The sequence below is a fragment of the Salmo salar genome, chromosome ssa02, assembly GCF_905237065.1.
Source record: "Salmo salar chromosome ssa02, Ssal_v3.1, whole genome shotgun sequence".
NCBI classification, from domain to species: Eukaryota; Metazoa; Chordata; class Actinopteri; order Salmoniformes; family Salmonidae; genus Salmo; species Salmo salar.
This window is the reverse complement of record NC_059443.1, coordinates 93,500,437-93,518,516: the sequence shown is the minus strand read 5'-3', so window position 1 is coordinate 93,518,516 and position 18,080 is coordinate 93,500,437. Positions and strand designations below refer to the sequence as shown.

General features: G+C 38.4%; 11 non-coding genes across 11 annotated transcripts; all 11 read right to left on the bottom strand.

Annotated features, from left to right (window-relative positions):
* Positions 1-473: 473 nt before the first annotated feature.
* Positions 474-546, bottom strand: trnat-cgu (transfer RNA threonine (anticodon CGU)). The gene has a single exon. It is a non-coding gene; the product is annotated as a tRNA-Thr (tRNA).
* Positions 547-942: 396 nt separating this feature from the next.
* Positions 943-1,015, bottom strand: trnam-cau (transfer RNA methionine (anticodon CAU)). The gene has a single exon. It is a non-coding gene; the product is annotated as a tRNA-Met (tRNA).
* A 271-nt stretch (positions 1,016-1,286) lies between these two features.
* Positions 1,287-1,359, bottom strand: trnam-cau (transfer RNA methionine (anticodon CAU)). Its single transcript has one exon. It is a non-coding gene; the product is annotated as a tRNA-Met (tRNA).
* Positions 1,360-3,353: 1,994 nt separating this feature from the next.
* trnat-cgu (transfer RNA threonine (anticodon CGU)) lies at positions 3,354-3,426 on the bottom strand. The gene has a single exon. It is a non-coding gene; the product is annotated as a tRNA-Thr (tRNA).
* A 742-nt stretch (positions 3,427-4,168) lies between these two features.
* trnam-cau (transfer RNA methionine (anticodon CAU)) lies at positions 4,169-4,241 on the bottom strand. The gene has a single exon. It is a non-coding gene; the product is annotated as a tRNA-Met (tRNA).
* A 1,994-nt stretch (positions 4,242-6,235) lies between these two features.
* On the bottom strand, positions 6,236-6,308 carry trnat-cgu (transfer RNA threonine (anticodon CGU)). The gene has a single exon. It is a non-coding gene; the product is annotated as a tRNA-Thr (tRNA).
* A 741-nt stretch (positions 6,309-7,049) lies between these two features.
* Positions 7,050-7,122, bottom strand: trnam-cau (transfer RNA methionine (anticodon CAU)). The gene has a single exon. It is a non-coding gene; the product is annotated as a tRNA-Met (tRNA).
* Positions 7,123-7,728: 606 nt separating this feature from the next.
* trnat-cgu (transfer RNA threonine (anticodon CGU)) lies at positions 7,729-7,801 on the bottom strand. The gene has a single exon. It is a non-coding gene; the product is annotated as a tRNA-Thr (tRNA).
* A 2,478-nt stretch (positions 7,802-10,279) lies between these two features.
* Positions 10,280-10,352, bottom strand: trnam-cau (transfer RNA methionine (anticodon CAU)). Its single transcript has one exon. It is a non-coding gene; the product is annotated as a tRNA-Met (tRNA).
* Positions 10,353-10,965: 613 nt separating this feature from the next.
* On the bottom strand, positions 10,966-11,038 carry trnat-cgu (transfer RNA threonine (anticodon CGU)). The gene has a single exon. It is a non-coding gene; the product is annotated as a tRNA-Thr (tRNA).
* Positions 11,039-12,912: 1,874 nt separating this feature from the next.
* trnam-cau (transfer RNA methionine (anticodon CAU)) lies at positions 12,913-12,985 on the bottom strand. Its single transcript has one exon. It is a non-coding gene; the product is annotated as a tRNA-Met (tRNA).
* Positions 12,986-18,080: the final 5,095 nt, after the last annotated feature.

Genomic DNA, 18,080 nt, shown 5'->3' with positions numbered 1-18,080 from the left:
TCTAAAGTAAAACAATTTGATATCGACCTTAAGATGTGGTTTCCACCGTGACAAAAGTATGTATTGTCTGAAAGTCCAAAACCACTGAGAATTAATTTTCACCTTCAGACAACACTGTCTTTTTATAAGCTTTGCTACCCCGTGTGAGGATCGAACTCACGACCTTCAGATTATGAGACTGACGCGCTGCCTGCTGCGCCAACGAGGAACATTTAAACGTAAAGTGTAAAGAAAAAATATCGATAACGACCTTCAGATTTTGACAGTAACGTTGTAAGCACCGTGCCAAAATGTATGGTCTGAAAGTCCACATCACCTGAGAAAAAAACAATGATTTCATTCTAAAGTAAAAAATATAGATATCGACCTTAAGATGTGGTATCCACTGTGACAAAAGTATGTATTGTCTGAAAGTCCAAAACCACTGAGAATTTATTTTCACCATCAGACAACAGTCTTTTTATAAGCTTTGCTGCCCCGTGTGAGAATCGAACTCACGACCTTCAAATTACGAGACTGACGCGCTGCCTGCTGCACCAACGAGGCACATTAAATCGTTAAGTGTAAGAAAAAATATCGATACCGACCTTCAGATTTTGACACTGACGTTGTAAGCACCGTGCCAAAATGTATGGTCTGAAAGTCCACAACACCTGAGAAAAAAACTATGATTTCATTCGAAAGTAAGAAATATAGATATCGACCTTAAGATGTGGTATCCACCGAAACAAAAGTATGTATTGTCTGAAAGTCCACAACACCTAAGAAACAAACAATGATTTCATTCTAAAGTAAAAAATATAGATATGGATACCGACCTTCAGATTTTGACAGTGACGTTGTAAGCACCGTGACAAAAGTATGTATCGTCTGAACGTCCAATTCCACTGAGAATTAATTTTCACTTCATCTTCAGAAAACAGTGTTTTTTAAAAGCTTTGCTGCCCCGTGTGAGGATCGAACTCACGACCTTCAGATTATGAGACTGACGCGCTGCCTGCTGCGCCAACGAGGCACTTTTAAACATTAAGCGTAAAGAAAAATATCGATAACGACTTTCACTTTTTGACAGTGACGTTGTAAGCACCGTGCCAAAATGTATGGTCTGAAAAACCACAACACCTGAGAAAAAAACAATGATTTCATTCTAAAGTAAAAAATATAGATATCGACCTTAAGATGTGGTATCCACTGTGACAAAAGTATATATTGTCTGGAAGTCCAAAACCACTGAGAATTAATTTTCACTTCATCTTCAGACAACACTTTCTTATTAAAAGCTTTGCTGCCCTGTGTGAGGATCGAACTCACGACCTTCAGATTATGAGACTGACGCGCTACCTACTGCGCTAACGAGGCACATCTAATCAACAAATCGAAAGAAAAAATTATCAATACCGACCTTCACTTTTTGACAGTGACGTTGTAAGCACCGTGCCAAAATGTATGGTCTGAAAAACCACAACACCTGAGAAAAAAACAATGATTTCATTCTAAAGTAAAACAATTTGATATCGACCTTAAGATGTGGTTTCCACCGTGACAAAAGTATGTATTGTCTGAAAGTCCAAAACCACTGAGAATTAATTTTCACCTTCAGACAACACTGTCTTTTTATAAGGTTTGCTGCCCCGTGTGAGGATCGAACTCACAACCTTCAGCTTATGAGACTGACGCGCTACCTACTTCGCTAACGAAGCACATTTAATCAACAAATCGAAAGAAAAAATTTGCGATACCGACCTTCACTTTTTGACAGTGACGTTGTACGCACCGTGCCAAAATGTATGGTCTGAAAGTCCACAATACCTGAGAAAAAAACTATGATTTCATTCTAAAGTAAAAAATATAGATATCGACCTTAATATGTGGTATCCACCGTGACAAAAGTATGTATTGTCTGAAAGTCCAAAACATCTGAGAATTAATTTTCACTTCATCTTCAGAGAACACTTTCTTTTAAAATCTTTGCTGCCCCATGTGAGGATCGAACACGCGAGCTTCAGATCACGAGACTGACGCGCTACCTACTGCGCTAACGAAGCACATTTAATAAACAAATCGAAAGAAATAAATATCGATACCGACCTTCACTTTTTGACAGTGACGTTGTAAGCACCGTGCCAAAATGTATGGTCTGAAAAACCACAACACCTGAGAAAAAAACAATGATTTCATTCTAAAGTAAAACAATTTGATATCGACCTTAAGATGTGGTTTCCACCGTGACAAAAGTATGTATTGTGTGAAAGTCCAAAACCACTGAGAATTAATTTTCACATTCAGACAACACTCTCTTTTTATAAGCTTTGCTGCCCCGTGTGAGGATCGAAAACATGACCTTCAGATTATGAGACTGACGCGGTGCCTGCTGCGCCAACGAGGCACTTTTAATAATTAAGCGTAAAGAAAAAATATCGATAACGACCTTCAGATTTTGACAGTGACGTTGTAAGCACCGTGTCAAAATGTATGGTCTGAAAGTCCACATCACATGAGAAAAAAACAATGATTTCATTCTAAAGGATAAAATATAGATATGGATACCGACCTTCAGATTTTGACAGTGACGTTGTAAGCATCGTGACAAAAGTATGTATCGTCTGAACGTCCAATACCACTGAGAATTAATTTTCACTTCATCTTCAGAAAACACTGTTTTTTAAAAGCTTTGCTGCCCCGTGTGAGGATCGAACTCACTACCTTCAGATTATGAGACTGACGCGCTGCCTGCTGCGCCAACGAGGCACTTTTAAACATTAAGCGTAAAGAAAAAATATCGATAACGACCTTCACTTTTTGACAGTGACGTTGTAAGCACCGTGCCAAAATGTATGGTCTGAAAAACCACAACACCTGAGAAAAAAACAATGATTTCATTCTAAAGTAAAACAATTTGATATCGACCTTAAGATGTGGTTTCCACCGTGACAAAAGTATGTATTGTCTGAAAATCCAAAACCACTGAGAATTAATTTTCACCTTCAGACAACACTGTCTTTTTATAAGCTTTGCTACCCCGTGTGAGGATCGAACTCACGACCTTCAGATTATGAGACTGACGCGCTGCCTGCTGCGCCAACGAGGCACATTTAAACATTAAGTGTAAAGAAAAAATATCGATAACGACCTTCAGATTTTGACAGTAACGTTGTAAGCACCGTGCCAAAATGTATGGTCTGAAAGTCCACATCACCTGAGAAAAAAACAATGATTTCATTCTAAAGTAAAAAATATAGATATCGACCTTAAGATGTGGTATCCACTGTGACAAAAGTATGTATTGTCTGAAAGTCCAAAACCACTGAGAATTTATTTTCACCATCAGACAACAGTCTTTTTATAAGCTTTGCTGCCCTGTGTGAGAATCGAACTCACGACCTTCAAATTACGAGACTGACGCGCTGCCTGCTGCACCAACGAGGCACATTAAATCGTTATGTGTAAGAAAAAATATCGATACCGACCTTCAGATTTTGACACTGACGTTGTAAGCACCGTGCCAAAATGTATGGTCTGAAAGTCCACAACACCTGAGAAAAAAACTATGATTTCATTCGAAAGTAAGAAATATAGATATCGACCTTAAGATGTGGTATCCACCGAAACAAAAGTATGTATTGTCTGAAAGTCCACAACACCTAAGAAACAAACAATGATTTCATTCTAAAGTAAAAAATATAGATATGGATACCGACCTTCAGATTTTGACAGTGACGTTGTAAGCACCGTGACAAAAGTATGTATCGTCTGAACGTCCAATTCCACTGAGAATTAATTTTCACTTCATCTTCAGAAAACAGTGTTTTTTAAAAGGCTTTGCTGCCCCGTGTGAGGATCGAAGTCACGACCTTCAGATTATGAGACTGACGCGCTGCCTGCTGCGCCAACGAGGCACTTTTAAACATTAAGCGTAAAGAAAAAATATCGATAACGACTTTCACTTTTTGACAGTGACGTTGTAAGCACCGTGCCAAAATGTATGGTCTGAAAAACCACAACACCTGAGAAAAAAACAATGATTTCATTCTAAAGTAAAAAATATAGATATCGACCTTAAGATGTGGTATCCACTGTGACAAAAGTATATATTGTCTGGAAGTCCAAAACCACTGAGAATTAATTTTCACTTCATCTTCAGACAACACTTTCTTATTAAAAGCTTTGCTGCCCCGTGTGAGGATCGAACTCACGACCTTCAGATTATGAGACTGACGCGCTACCTACTGCGCTAACGAGGCACACCTAATCAACAAATCGAAAGAAAAATTATCAATACCGACCTTCACTTTTTGACAGTGACGTTGTAAGCACCGTGCCAAAATGTATGGTCTGAAAAACCACAACACCTGAGAAAAAAACAATGATTTCATTCTAAAGTAAAACAATTTGATATCGACCTTAAGATGTGGTTTCCACCGTGACAAAAGTATGTATTGTCTGAAAGTCCAAAACCACTGAGAATTCATTTTCACCTTCAGACAACACTGTCTTTTTATAAGGTTTGCTGCCCCGTGTGAGGATCGAACTCACAACCTTCAGCTTATGAGACTGACGCGCTACCTACTTCGCTAACGAAGCACATTTAATCAACAAATCGAAAGAAAAAATTAGCGATACCGACCTTCACTTTTTGACAGTGACGTTGTACGCACCGTGCCAAAATGTATGGTCTGAAAGTCCACAATACCTGAGAAAAAAACTATGATTTCATTCTAAAGTAAAAAAATATAGATATCGACCTTAAGATGTGGTATCCACCGTGACAAAAGTATGTATTGTCTGAAAGTCCAAAACATCTGAGAATTAATTTTCACTTCATCTTCAGAGAACACTTTCTTTTTAAATCTTTGCTGCCCCATGTGAGGATCGAACACGCGAGCTTCAGATCATGAGACTGACGCGCTACCTACTGCGCTAACGAAGCACATTTAATAAACAAATCGAAAGAAAAAAATATCGATACCGACCTTCACTTTTTGACAGTGACGTTGTAAGCACCGTGCCAAAATGTATGGTCTGAAAAACCACAACACCTGAGAAAAAAACAATGATTTCATTCTAAAGTAAAACAATTTGATATCGACCTTAAGATGTGGTTTCCACCGTGACAAAAGTATGTATTGTGTGAAAGTCCAAAACCACTGAGAATTAATTTTCACATTCAGACAACACTCTCTTTTTATAAGCTTTGCTGCCCCGTGTGAGGATCGAAAACATGACCTTCAGATTATGAGACTGACGCGGTGCCTGCTGCGCCAACGAGGCACTTTTAATAATTAAGCGTAAAGAAAAATATCGATAACGACCTTCAGATTTTGACAGTGACGTTGTAAGCACCGTGTCAAAATGTATGGTCTGAAAGTCCACATCACATGAGAAAAAAACAATGATTTCATTCTAAAGGATAAAATATAGATATGGATACCGACCTTCAGATTTTGACAGTGACGTTGTAAGCATCGTGACAAAAGTATGTATCGTCTGAACGTCCAATACCACTGAGAATTAATTTTCACTTCATCTTCAGAAAACACTGTTTTTTTAAAAGCTTTGCTGCCCCGTGTGAGGATCGAACTCACTACCTTCAGATTATGAGACTGACGCGCTGCCTGCTGCGCCAACGAGGCACTTTTAAACATTAAGCGTAAAGAAAAAATATCGATAACGACCTTCACTTTTTGACAGTGACGTTGTAAGCACCGTGCCAAAATGTATGGTCTGAAAAACCACAACACCTGAGAAAAAAACAATGATTTCATTCTAAAGTAAAACAATTTGATATCGACCTTAAGATGTGGTTTCCACCGTGACAAAAGTATGTATTGTCTGAAAGTCCAAAACCACTGAGAATTAATTTTCACCTTCAGACAACACTGTCTTTTTATAAGCTTTGCTACCCCGTGTGAGGATCGAAATCACGACCTTCAGATTATGAGACTGACGCGCTGCCTGCTGCGCCAACGAGGCACATTTAAACGTTAAGTGTAAAGAAAAAATATCGATAACGACCTTCAGATTTTGACAGTAACGTTGTAAGCACCGTGCCAAAATGTATGGTCTGAAAGTCCACATCACCTGAGAAAAAAACAATGATTTCATTCTAAAGTAAAAAATATAGATATCGACCTTAAGATGTGGTATCCACTGTGACAAAAGTATGTATTGTCTGAAAGTCCAAAACCACTGAGAATTTATTTTCACCATCAGACAACAGTCTTTTAATAAGCTTTGCTGCCCCGTGTGAGAATCGAACTCACGACCTTCAAATTACGAGACTGACGCGCTGCCTGCTGCACCAACGAGGCACATTAAATCGTTAAGTGTAAGAAAAAATATCGATACCGACCTTCAAATTTTGACACTGACGTTGTAAGCACCGTGCCAAAATGTATGGTCTGAAAGTCCACAACACCTGAGAAAAAAACTATGATTTCATTCGAAAGTAAGAAATATAGATATCGACCTTAAGATGTGGTATCCACTGAAACAAAAGTATGTATTGTCTGAAAGTCCACAACACCTAAGAAACAAACAATGATTTCATTCTAAAGTAAAAAATATAGATACGGATACCGACCTTCAGATTTTGACAGTGACGTTGTAAGCACCGTGACAAAAGTATGTATCGTCTGAACGTCCAATTCCACTGAGAATTAATTTTCACTTCATCTTCAGAAAACAGTGTTTTTTAAAAGCTTTGCTGCCCCGTGTGAGGATCGAACTCACGACCTTCAGATTATGAAAAGGACGCGCTGCCTGCTGCGCCAACGAGGCACTTTTAAACATTAAGCGTAAAGAAAAAATATCGATAACGACTTTCACTTTTTGACAGTGACTTTGTAAGCACCGTGCCAAAATGTATGGTCTGAAAAACCACAACACCTGAGAAAAAAACAATGATTTCATTCTAAAGTAAAAAATATAGATATCGACCTTAAGATGTGGTATCCACTGTGACAAAAGTATATATTGTCTGGAAGTCCAAAACCACTGAGAATTAATTTTCACTTCATCTTCAGACAACACTTTCTTATTAAAAGCTTTGCTGCCCCGTGTGAGGATCGAACTCACGACCTTCAGATTATGAGCCTGACGCGCTACCTACTGCGCTAACGAGGCACACCTAATCAACAAATCGAAAGAAAAATTATCAATACCGACCTTCACTTTTTGACAGTGACGTTGTAAGCACCGTGCCAAAATGTATGGTCTGAAAAACCACAACACCTGAGAAAAAAACAATGATTTCATTCTAAAGTAAAACAATTTGATATCGACCTTAAGATGTGGTTTCCACCGTGACAAAAGTATGTATTGTCTGAATGTCCAAAACCACTGACAATTAATTTTCACCTTCAGACAACACTGTCTTTTTATAAGGTTTGCTGCCTCGTGTGAGGATCGAACTCACAACCTTCAGCTTATGAGACTGGCGCGCTACCTACCTCGCTAACGAAGCACATTTAATCAACAAATCGAAAGAAAAAATTAGCGATACCGACCTTCACTTTTTGACAGTGACGTTGTAAGCACCGTGCCAAAATGTATGGTCTGAAAGTCCACAATACCTGAGAAAAAAACTATGATTTCATTCTAAAGTAAAAAATATAGATATATACCTTAAGATGTGGTATCCACCGTGACAAAAGTATGTATTGTCTGAAAGTCCAAAACCACTGAGAATTTATTTTCACCATCAGACAACAGTCTTTTTATAAGCTTTGCTGCCCCGTGTGAGAATCGAACTCACGACCTTCAAATTACGAGACTGACGCGCTGCCTGCTGCACCAACGAGGCACATTTAAACATTAAGAGTAATGAAAAAATATTGATAACGACCTTCAGATTTTGACAGAGACGTTGTAAGCACCGTGCCAAAATGTATGGTCTGAAAGTCCACATCACCTGAGAAAAAAACAATGATTTCATTCTAAAGTAAAAAATATAGATATCAACCTTAAGATGTGGTATCCACTGTGACAAAAGTATGTATTGTCTGAAAGTCCAAAACAACTGAGAATTAATTTTCACTTCATCTTCGGACAACACTGTCTTTTTAAAAGCTTTGCTGCCCCGTGTGAGGATCGAACTCACGACCTTCAGATTATGAGACTGACGCGCTACCTACCGCGCTAACGAAGCACATTTAATCAACAAATCGAAAGAAAAAAATATCGATAACGACCTTCACTTTTTGACAGTGACGTTGTAAGCGCCGTGCCAAAATGTATGGTCTGAAAAACCACAACACCTGAGAAAAAAATATGATTTCATTCTAAAGTAAAACAATTTGATATCGACCTTAAGATGTGGTTTCCACCGTGACAAAAGTATGTATTGTCTGAAAGTCCAAAACCACTGAGAATTAATTTTCACCATCAGACAACAGTCTTTTTATAAGCTTTGCTGCCCCGTGTGAGGATCGAACTCACGATCTTCAGATTATGAGACTGACGCGCTGCCTGCTGCACCAACGAGGAACATTAAATCGTTAAGTGTAAGAAAAAATATCGATACCGACCTTCAGATTTTGACAGTGACGTTGTAAGCACCGTGCCAAAATATATGGTCTGAAAGTCCACAACACCTAAGAAAAAAACAATGATTTCATTCTAAAGTAAAAAATATAGATATCGATACCGACCTTGAGATTTTGACAGTGACGTTGTAAGCACCGTGACAAAAGTATGTATCGTCTGAACGTCCAATACCACTGAGAATTAATTCTCACTTCATCTTCAGAAAACACTGTCTTTTTAAAAGCTTTGCTGCCCCGTGTGAGGATCGAACTCACGACCTTCAGATTATGAGACTGAAGCGCTGCCTGCTGCGCCAACAACGCACTTTTAAACGTTAAGCGTAAAGAAAAAATATCTATACCGACCTTCAGATTTTGACAGTGACGTTGTAAGTACCGTGCCAAAATGTATGGTCTGAAAAACCACAACACCTGAGAAAAAAAATGATTTCATTCTAAAGTAAAACAATTTGATATCGACCTTAAGATGTGGTTTCCACCATGACAAAAGTATGTATTGTCTGAAAGTCCAAAACCACTGAAAATTAAATTTCATCTTCAGACAACACTGTCTTTTTAAAGTCTTTGCTGCCCCGTGTAAGGATCAAACTCACGACCTTCAGATTATGAGACTGACGCGCTGCCTGCTGCGCCAACGATGCACATTTAAACATTAAGCGTAAAGAAAAAATATTGATACCTAAATTCAGATTTTGACAGATGTTGTAAGCACCGGGCCAAAATGTATGGTCTGAAAGTCCACAACACCTGAGAAAAAAACTCTGATTTCATTCTAAAGTAAAAAAAATTGTTATCGAACTTAAGATGTGGTATCCACCGTGACAAAAGTATGTATTGTCTGAAAGTCCAAAACCACTGAGAATTAATTTTCACTTCATCTTCAGACAACACTGTCTTTTTAAAATCTTTGCTGCCCCGTGTGAGGATCAAACTAACGACCTTCAAATTATGAGACTGACGCGCTGCCTGCTGCACCAACGAGGCAAATTAAATCATTAAGTGTAAGAAAAAATATCTATTCCGACCTTCAGATTATGATAGTGACGTTGAAAGCACCGTGCCAAAATGTATGGTCTGAAAAACGACAACACCTGAGAAAAAAACAATGATTTCATTCTAAAGTAAAACAATTTGATATCGACCTTAAGATGTGGTTTACACCGTGACAAAAGTATGTATTGTCTGAAAGTCCAAAACCACCGAGAATTAATTTTCACCTTCTGACAACTCTGTCTTTTTATAAGCTTTGCTGCCCGTGTGAGGATCGAACTCACGACCTTCAGATTATGAGACTGACGCGCTGCCTGCTGCGCTAACAAGGCATATTTAACCAACAAATCGAAAGAAAAAATTATCGATACTGACCTTCACTTTTTGACAGTGACGTTGTAAGCACCGTGCCAAAATATATGGTCTGAAAGTCCACAACACCTAAGAAAAAAACAATGATTTAATTCTAAAGTAAAAAATGTAGATATCGATACCGACCTTCAGATTTTGACAGTGACGTTGTAAGCACCGTGCCAAAATGTATGGTCTGAAAGTCCACATCACCTGAGAAAAAAACAATGATTTCATTCTAAAGTAAAAAATATAGATATGGATTCCGACCTTCAGATTTTGACAGTGACGTTGTAAGCACCGTGACAAAAGTATGTATCGTCTGAACGTCCAATACCACTGAGAATTAATTTTCACTTCATCTTCAGAAAACACTGTTTTTTTAAAAGCTTTGCTGCCCCGTGTGAGGATCGAACTCACGCCCTTCAGATTATGAGACTGACGCGCTGCCTGCTGCGCCAACGAGGCACTTTTAAACATTAAGCGTAAAGAAAAAATATCGATAACGACTTTCACTTTTTGACAGTGACGTTGTAAGCACCGTGCCAAAATGTATGGTCTGAAAAACCACAACACCTGAGAAAAAAACAATGATTTCATTCTAAAGTAAAAAATATAGATATCGACCTTAAGATGTGGTATCCACTGTGACAAAAGTATGTATTGTCTGGAAGTCCAAAACCACTGAGAATTAATTTCCACTTCATCTTCAGACAACACTTTCTTATTAACAGCTTTGCTGCCCCGTGTGAGGATCGAACTCTGGACCTTCAGATTATGAAACTGAGGCGCTACCTACTGCGCTAACGAGGCACATCTAATTAACAATTCGAAAGAAAAAATTATCAATACCGACCTTCACTTTTTGACAGTGACGTTGTAAGCACCGTGCCAAAATGTATGGTCTGAAAAACCACAACACCTGAGAAAAAAACAATGATTTCATTCTAAAGTAAAACAATTTGATATCGACCTTAAGATGTGGTTTCCACCGTGACAAAAGTATGTATTGTCTGAAAGTCCAAAACCACTGAGAATTAATTTTCACCTTCAGACAACACTGTCTTTTTATAAGCTTTGCTGCCCCATGTGAGGATCGAACTCACGACCTTCAGATTACGAGACTGACGCGCTGCCTGCTGCGCCAACGAGGCACTTCTAAACGTTAAGCGTAAAGAAAAATATCGATAACGACCTTCAGATTTTGACACTGACGTTGTAAGCACCGTGCCAAAATGTATGGTCTGAAAGTCCACATCACCTGAGAAAAAACATATGATTTCATTCTAAAGTAAAAAATATAGATATCGACATTAAGATGTGGTATCCACCGAAACAAAAGTATGTATTGTCTGAAAGTCCAAAACATCTGAGAATTAATTGTCACTTATTCTTCAGACAACACTTTCTTTTTTAAATCTTTGCTGCCCCGTGTGAGGATCTAACTCACGACCATTCAGATTATGAGACTGACGCGCTACCTACTGCGCTAACGAAGCACATTTAATAATGAAATCGAAAGAAAAAATTATCGATACCGACCTTCACTTTTTGACAGTGACGTTGTAAGCACCGTGCCAAAATGTATGGTCTGAAAAACCACAACACCTGAGAAAAAAACTATGATTTCATTCTAAAGTAAAACAATTTGATATCGACCTTAAGATGTGGTTTCCACCGTGACAAAAGTATGTATTGTCTGAAAGTCCAAAACCACTGAGAATTAATTTTCACCATCAGACAACAGTCTTTTTATAAGCTTTGCTGCCCAGTGTGAGGATCGAACTCACTACCTTCAAATTACGAGACTGACGCGCTGCCTGCTGCACCAACGAGGCACATTAAATCGTTAAGTGTAAGAAAAAATATCGATACCGACCTTCAGATTTTGACACTGACGTTGTAAGCACCGTGCCAAAATGAATGGTCTGAAAGTCCACAACACCTGAGAAAAAAACTATGATTTCATTAGAAAGTAAGAAATATAGATATCGACCTTAAGATGTGGTATCCACCGAAACAAAGTATGTATTGTCTGAAAGTCCAAAACATCTGAGAATTAATTGTCACTTATTCTTCAGACAACACTTTCTTTTTAAAATCTTTGCTGCCCCGTGTGAAGATCTAACTCACTACCTTCAGATTATGAGACTGACGCGCTGCCTGCTGCACCAACGAGGCACGTTAAAGCATTAAGTGTAAGAAAAAATATAGATACCGACCTTCAGATTTTGACAGTGACGTTGTAAGCACCGTGACAAAAGTATATATCGTCTGAACGTCCAATTCCACTGAGAATTAATTTTCACTTCATCTTCAGAAAACACTGTTTTTTTAAAAGCTTTGCTGCCCGGTGTGAGGATCGAACTCACGACCTTCACATTATGAGACTGACGCGCTGCCTGCTGCGCCAACGATGCACATTAATTCGTTAAGTGTAAGAAAAAATATCGATACCGACCTTCAATTTTTGACAGTGACGTTGTAAGCACCGTGCCAAAATGTATGGTCTGAAAAACCACAACACCTGAGAAAAAAACTATGATTTCATTCTAAAGTAAAACAATTTGATATCGACCTTAAGATGTGGTTTCCACCGTGACAAAAGTATGTATTGTCTGAAAGTCCAAAAGCACTGAGAATTACTTTTCACCTTCAGACATCACTGTCTTTTTATAAGCTTTGCTGCCCCGTGTGAGGATCGAATTTACGACCTTCAAATTATGAGACTGACGCGCTGCCTGCTGCGCCAACGAGGCACATTAAAGCATTAAGTGTAAGAAAAAATATTGATACCGACCTTCACTTTTTGACAGTGATGTTGTAAGTACCGTGCCAAAATGTATGGTCTGAAAGTCCACAACACCTGAGAAAAAAATATGATTTCATTCTAAAGTAAAAAATATAGATATCGACCTTAAGATGTGGTATCCACCGTGACAAAAGTATGTATTGTCTGAAAGTCCAAAACCACTGAGAATTAATTTTCACTTCATCTTCGGACAACACTGTCTTTTTAAAACTTTGCTGCCCCGTGTGAGTATCGAACTCACGACCTTCAGATTATGAGACTGACGCGCTACCTACTGCGCTAACGAAGCACATTTAATCAACAAATCGAAAGAAAAAATTATCGATACCGACCTTCACTTTTTGACAGTGACGTTGTAAGCACCGTGCCAAAATGTTAGGTCTGAAAAACCACAACACCTGAGAAAAAAAGTATGATTTCATTCTAAAGTAAAACAATTTGATATCGACCTTATGATGTGGTTTCCACCGTGACAAAAGTATGTACTGTCTGAAAGTCCAAAACCACTGAGAATTAATTTTCACCTTCAGACAACACTGTCATTTTATAAGCTTTGCTGCCCCATGTGAGGATCGAACTCACGACCTTCAGATTATGAGACTGACGCGCTACCTACTGCGCTAACTTAGAACATTTAATCAACAAATCGAAAGAAAAAATTATCGATACCGACCTTCACTTTTTGACAGTGACATGGTAAGCACCGTGCCAAAATGTTAGGTCTGAAAAACCACAACACCTGAGAAAAAAACTATGATTTCATTCTAAAGTAAAACAATTTGATATCGACCTTAAGACGTGGTTTCCACCGTGACAAAAGTATGTATTGTCTGTAAGTCCAAAACCACTGAGAATTAATTTTCACCATCAGACAATAGTCTTTTTATAAGCTTTGCTGCCCCATGTGAGGATCGAACTCACAACCTTTAGATTACGAGACTGACGCGCTGCCTGCAGAACCAACGAGGCACATTAAAGCATGAAGTGTAAGAAAAAATATCGATACCAGATTTCAGATTTTGACAGTGACGTTGTAAGCACCGTGCCAAAATGTATGGTCTGAAAGTCCACAACACCTAAGAAAAAAACAATGATTTCATTCTAAAGTAAAAAATATAGATATCGATACCGACCTTCAGATTTTGACAGTGACGTTGTAAGCACCGTGCCAAAATGTATGGTCTGAAAGTCCACAACACCTAAGAAATAAACAATGATTTCATTCTAAAGTAAAAAATATAGATATCGATACCGACCTTCAGATTTTACAGTGACGTTGTAAGCACCGTGACAAAAGTATGTATCGTCTGAACGTCCAATAACACTGAGAATTAATTTCCCCTCATCTTCAGAAAACACTGTCTTTTTAAAAGCTTTATTGTCCCGTGTGAGGATCGAACTCACGACCTTCAGATTATGAGACTGACGCTCTGCCTGCTGCGCCAACGAGGCACTTTTAAACCTTAAGCGTAAAGAAAAAATATCGATAACGACCTTCAGATTTTGACAGTGACGTTGTAAGCACCGTGCCAAAATGTATGGTCTGAAAAACCACAACACCTGAGAAAAAAACAATGATTTCATTCTAAAGTAAAACAATTTGATATCGACCTTAAGATGTGGTTTCCACCGTGACAAAAGTATGTATTGTCTGAAAGTCCAAAACCACTGAGAATTAATTTTCACCTTCAGACATCACTGTCTTTTTATAAGCTTTGCTGCCCCGTGTAAGGATCGAATTTACGACCTTCAAATTATGAGACTGACACGCTGCCTGCTGCGCCAACGAGGCACATTAAAGCATTAAGTGTAAGAAAAAATATTGATACCGACCTTCACTTTTTGACAGTGACGTTGTAAGCACCGTGCCAAAATGTATGGTCTGAAAGTCCACAACACCTAAGAAATAAACAATGATTTCATTCTAAAGTAAAAAATATAGATATCGATACCGACCTTCAGATTTTACAGTGACGTTGTAAGCACCGTGACAAAAGTACGTATTGTCTGAAAGTCCAAAACCACTGAGAATTAATTTTCACTTCATCTTCAGACAACACTGTCTTTTTAAAACTTTGCTGCCCCGTGTGAGGATCGAACTCACGACCTTCAGATTATGAGACAGACGCGCTACCTACTGCGCTAACGAAGCACATTTAATCAAAAAATCGAAAGAAAAAATTAGCGATACCGACCTTCACTTTTTGACAGTGACGTTGTAAGCACCGTGCCAAAATGTTAGGTCTGAAAAACCACAACACCTGAGAAAAAAACTATGATTTCATTCTAAAGTAAAACAATTTGATATCGACCTTAAGATGTGGTTTCCACCGTGACAAAAGTATGTACTGTCTGAAAGTCCAAAACGACTGAGAATTAATTTGCACCTTCAGACAACACTGTCATCTTATAAGCTTTGCTGCCCCATGTGAGGATCGAACTCACGACCTTCAGATTATGAGACTGACGCAGTGCCTGCTGCGCCAACGAGGCACATTAATTCATTAAGTGTAAGAAAAAATATTGATACCGACCTTCACTTTTTGACAGTGACGTTGTAAGCACCGTGCCAAAATGTATGGTCTGAAAGGCCACAACACCTGAGAAAAAACTATGATTTCATTCTAAAGTAAAAAATATAGATATCGACCTTAAGATGTGGTATCCACCGTGACAAAAATATGTATTGTCTGAAAGTCCAAAACATCTGAGAATTAATTGTCACTTCATCTTCAGACAAAACTTTATTTTTAAAATCTTTGCTGCCCCGTGTGAGGATCGAACTCACAACCTTCAGATTATATGACTGATGCACTACCTACTGCGCTAACGAGTCACATTACATGAAGAAATCGAAATAAAAAATGATCGATACCGACCTTCAGATTTTGACAGTGACGTTGAAAGCACCGTGCCAAAATGTATGGTCTGAAAGTCCACAACACCTAAGAAATAAACAATGATTTCATTCTAAAGTAAAAAATATAGATATCGATACCGACCTTCAGATTTTACAGTGACGTTGTAAGCACCGTGACAAAAGTATGTATTGTCTGAAAGTCCAAAACAACTGAGAATTAATTTTCACCTTCAGACATCACTGTCTTTTTATAAGCTTTGCTGCCCCGTGTGAGGATCGAACTCACGACCTTTAGACTATGAGACTGACGCGCTACCTACTGCGCTAACTAAGAACATTTAATCAACTAATCGAAAGAAAAAAATATCGATACCGACCTTCACTTTTTGACACTGACGTTGTAAGCACCGTGCCAAAATGTATGGTCTGAAAGTCCACAACACCTGAGAAAAAAAGTATGATTTCATTCTAAAGTAAAACAATTTGATATCGACCTTATGATGTGGTTTCCACCGTGACAAAAGTATGTACTGTCTGAAAGTCCAAAACCACTGAGAATTAATTTTCACCTTCAGACAACACTGTCATTTTATAAGCTTTGCTGCCCCATGTGAGGATCGAACTCACGACCTTCAGATTATGAGACTGACGCGCTACCTACTGCGCTAACTAAGAACATTTAATCAACAAATCGAAATAAAAAATTATCGATACCGACCTTCACTTTTTGACAGTGACATGGTAAGCACCGTGCCAAAATGTTAGGTCTGAAAAACCACAACACCTGAGAAAAAAACTATGATTTCATTCTAAAGTAAAACAATTTGATATCGACCTTAAGACGTGGTTTCCACCGTGACAAAAGTATGTATTGTCTGTAAGTCCAAAACCACTGAGAATTAATTTTCACCATCAGACAACAGTCTTTTTAAAAGCTTTGCTGCCCCGTGTGAGGATCGAACTCAAGACCTTTAGATTATGAGACTGACGCGCTGCCTGCTGCACCAACGAGGCACATTAAAGCATGAAGTGTAAGAAAAAATATCGATACCAGATTTCAGATTTTGACAGTGACGTTGTAAGCACCGTGCCAAAATGTATGGTCTGAAAGTCCACAACACCTAAGAAAAAAACAATGATTTCATTCTAAAGTAAAAATATAGATATCGATACCGATCTTCAGATTTTGACAGTGACGTTGTAAGCACCGTGCCAAAATGTATGGTCTGAAAGTCCACAACACCTAAGAAATAAACAATGATTTAATTCTAAAGTAAAAAATATAGGTATCGATACCGACCTTCAGATTTTACAGTGACGTTGTAAGCACCGTGACAAAAGTATGTATCGTCTGAACGTCCAATAACACTGAGAATTAATTTTCACTTCATCTTCAGAAAACACTGTCTTTTTAAAAGCTTTGCTGCCCCGTGTGAGGATCGAACTCACGACCTTCAGATTATGAGACTGACGCGCTGCCTGCTGCGTCAACGAGGCACTTTTAAACCTTAAGCGTAAAGAAAAAATATCGATAACGACCTTCAGATTTTGACAGTGACGTTGTAAGCACCGTGCCAAAATGTATGGTCTGAAAAACCACAACACCTGAGAAAAAAACAATGATTTCATTCTAAAGTAAAACAATTTGATATCGACCTTAAGATGTGGTTTCCACCGTGACAAAAGTATGTATTGTCTGAAAGTCCAAAAGCACTGAGAATTACTTTTCACCTTCAGATATCACTGTCTTTTTTTTAATAAGCTTTGCTGCCCCGTGTGAGGATCGAATTTACGACCTTCAAATTATGAGACTGACGCGCTGCCTGCTGCGCCAACGAGGCACATTAAAGCATTAAGTGTAAGAAAAAATATTGATACCGACCTTCACTTTTTGACAGTGATGTTGTAAGTACCGTGCCAAAATGTATGGTCTGAAAGTCCACAACACCTGAGAAAAAAATATGATTTCATTCTAAAGTAAAAAATATAGATATCGACCTTAAGATGTGGTATCCACCGTGACAAAAGTATGTATTGTCTGAAAGTCCAAAACCACTGAGAATTAATTTTCACTTCATCTTCGGACAACACTGTCTTTTTAATACTTTGCTGCCCCGTGTGAGTATCGAACTCACGACCTTCAGATTATGAGACTAACGCGCTACCTACTGCGCTAACGAAGCACATTTAATCAACAAATCGAAAGAAAAAATTATCGATACCGACCTTCACTTTTTGACAGTGACGTTGTAAGCACCGTGCCAAAATGTTAGGTCTGAAAAACCACAACACCTGAGAAAAAAACTATGATTTCATTCTAAAGTAAAACAATTTGATATCGACCTTATGATGTGGTTTCCACCGTGACAAAAGTATGTACTGTCTGAAAGTCCAAAACCACTGAAAATTAATTTTCACCTTCAGACAACACTGTCATTTTATAAGCTTTGCTGCCCCATGTGAGGATCGAACTCACAACCTTTAGATTATGAGACTGACGCGCTGCATGCTGCACCAACGAGGC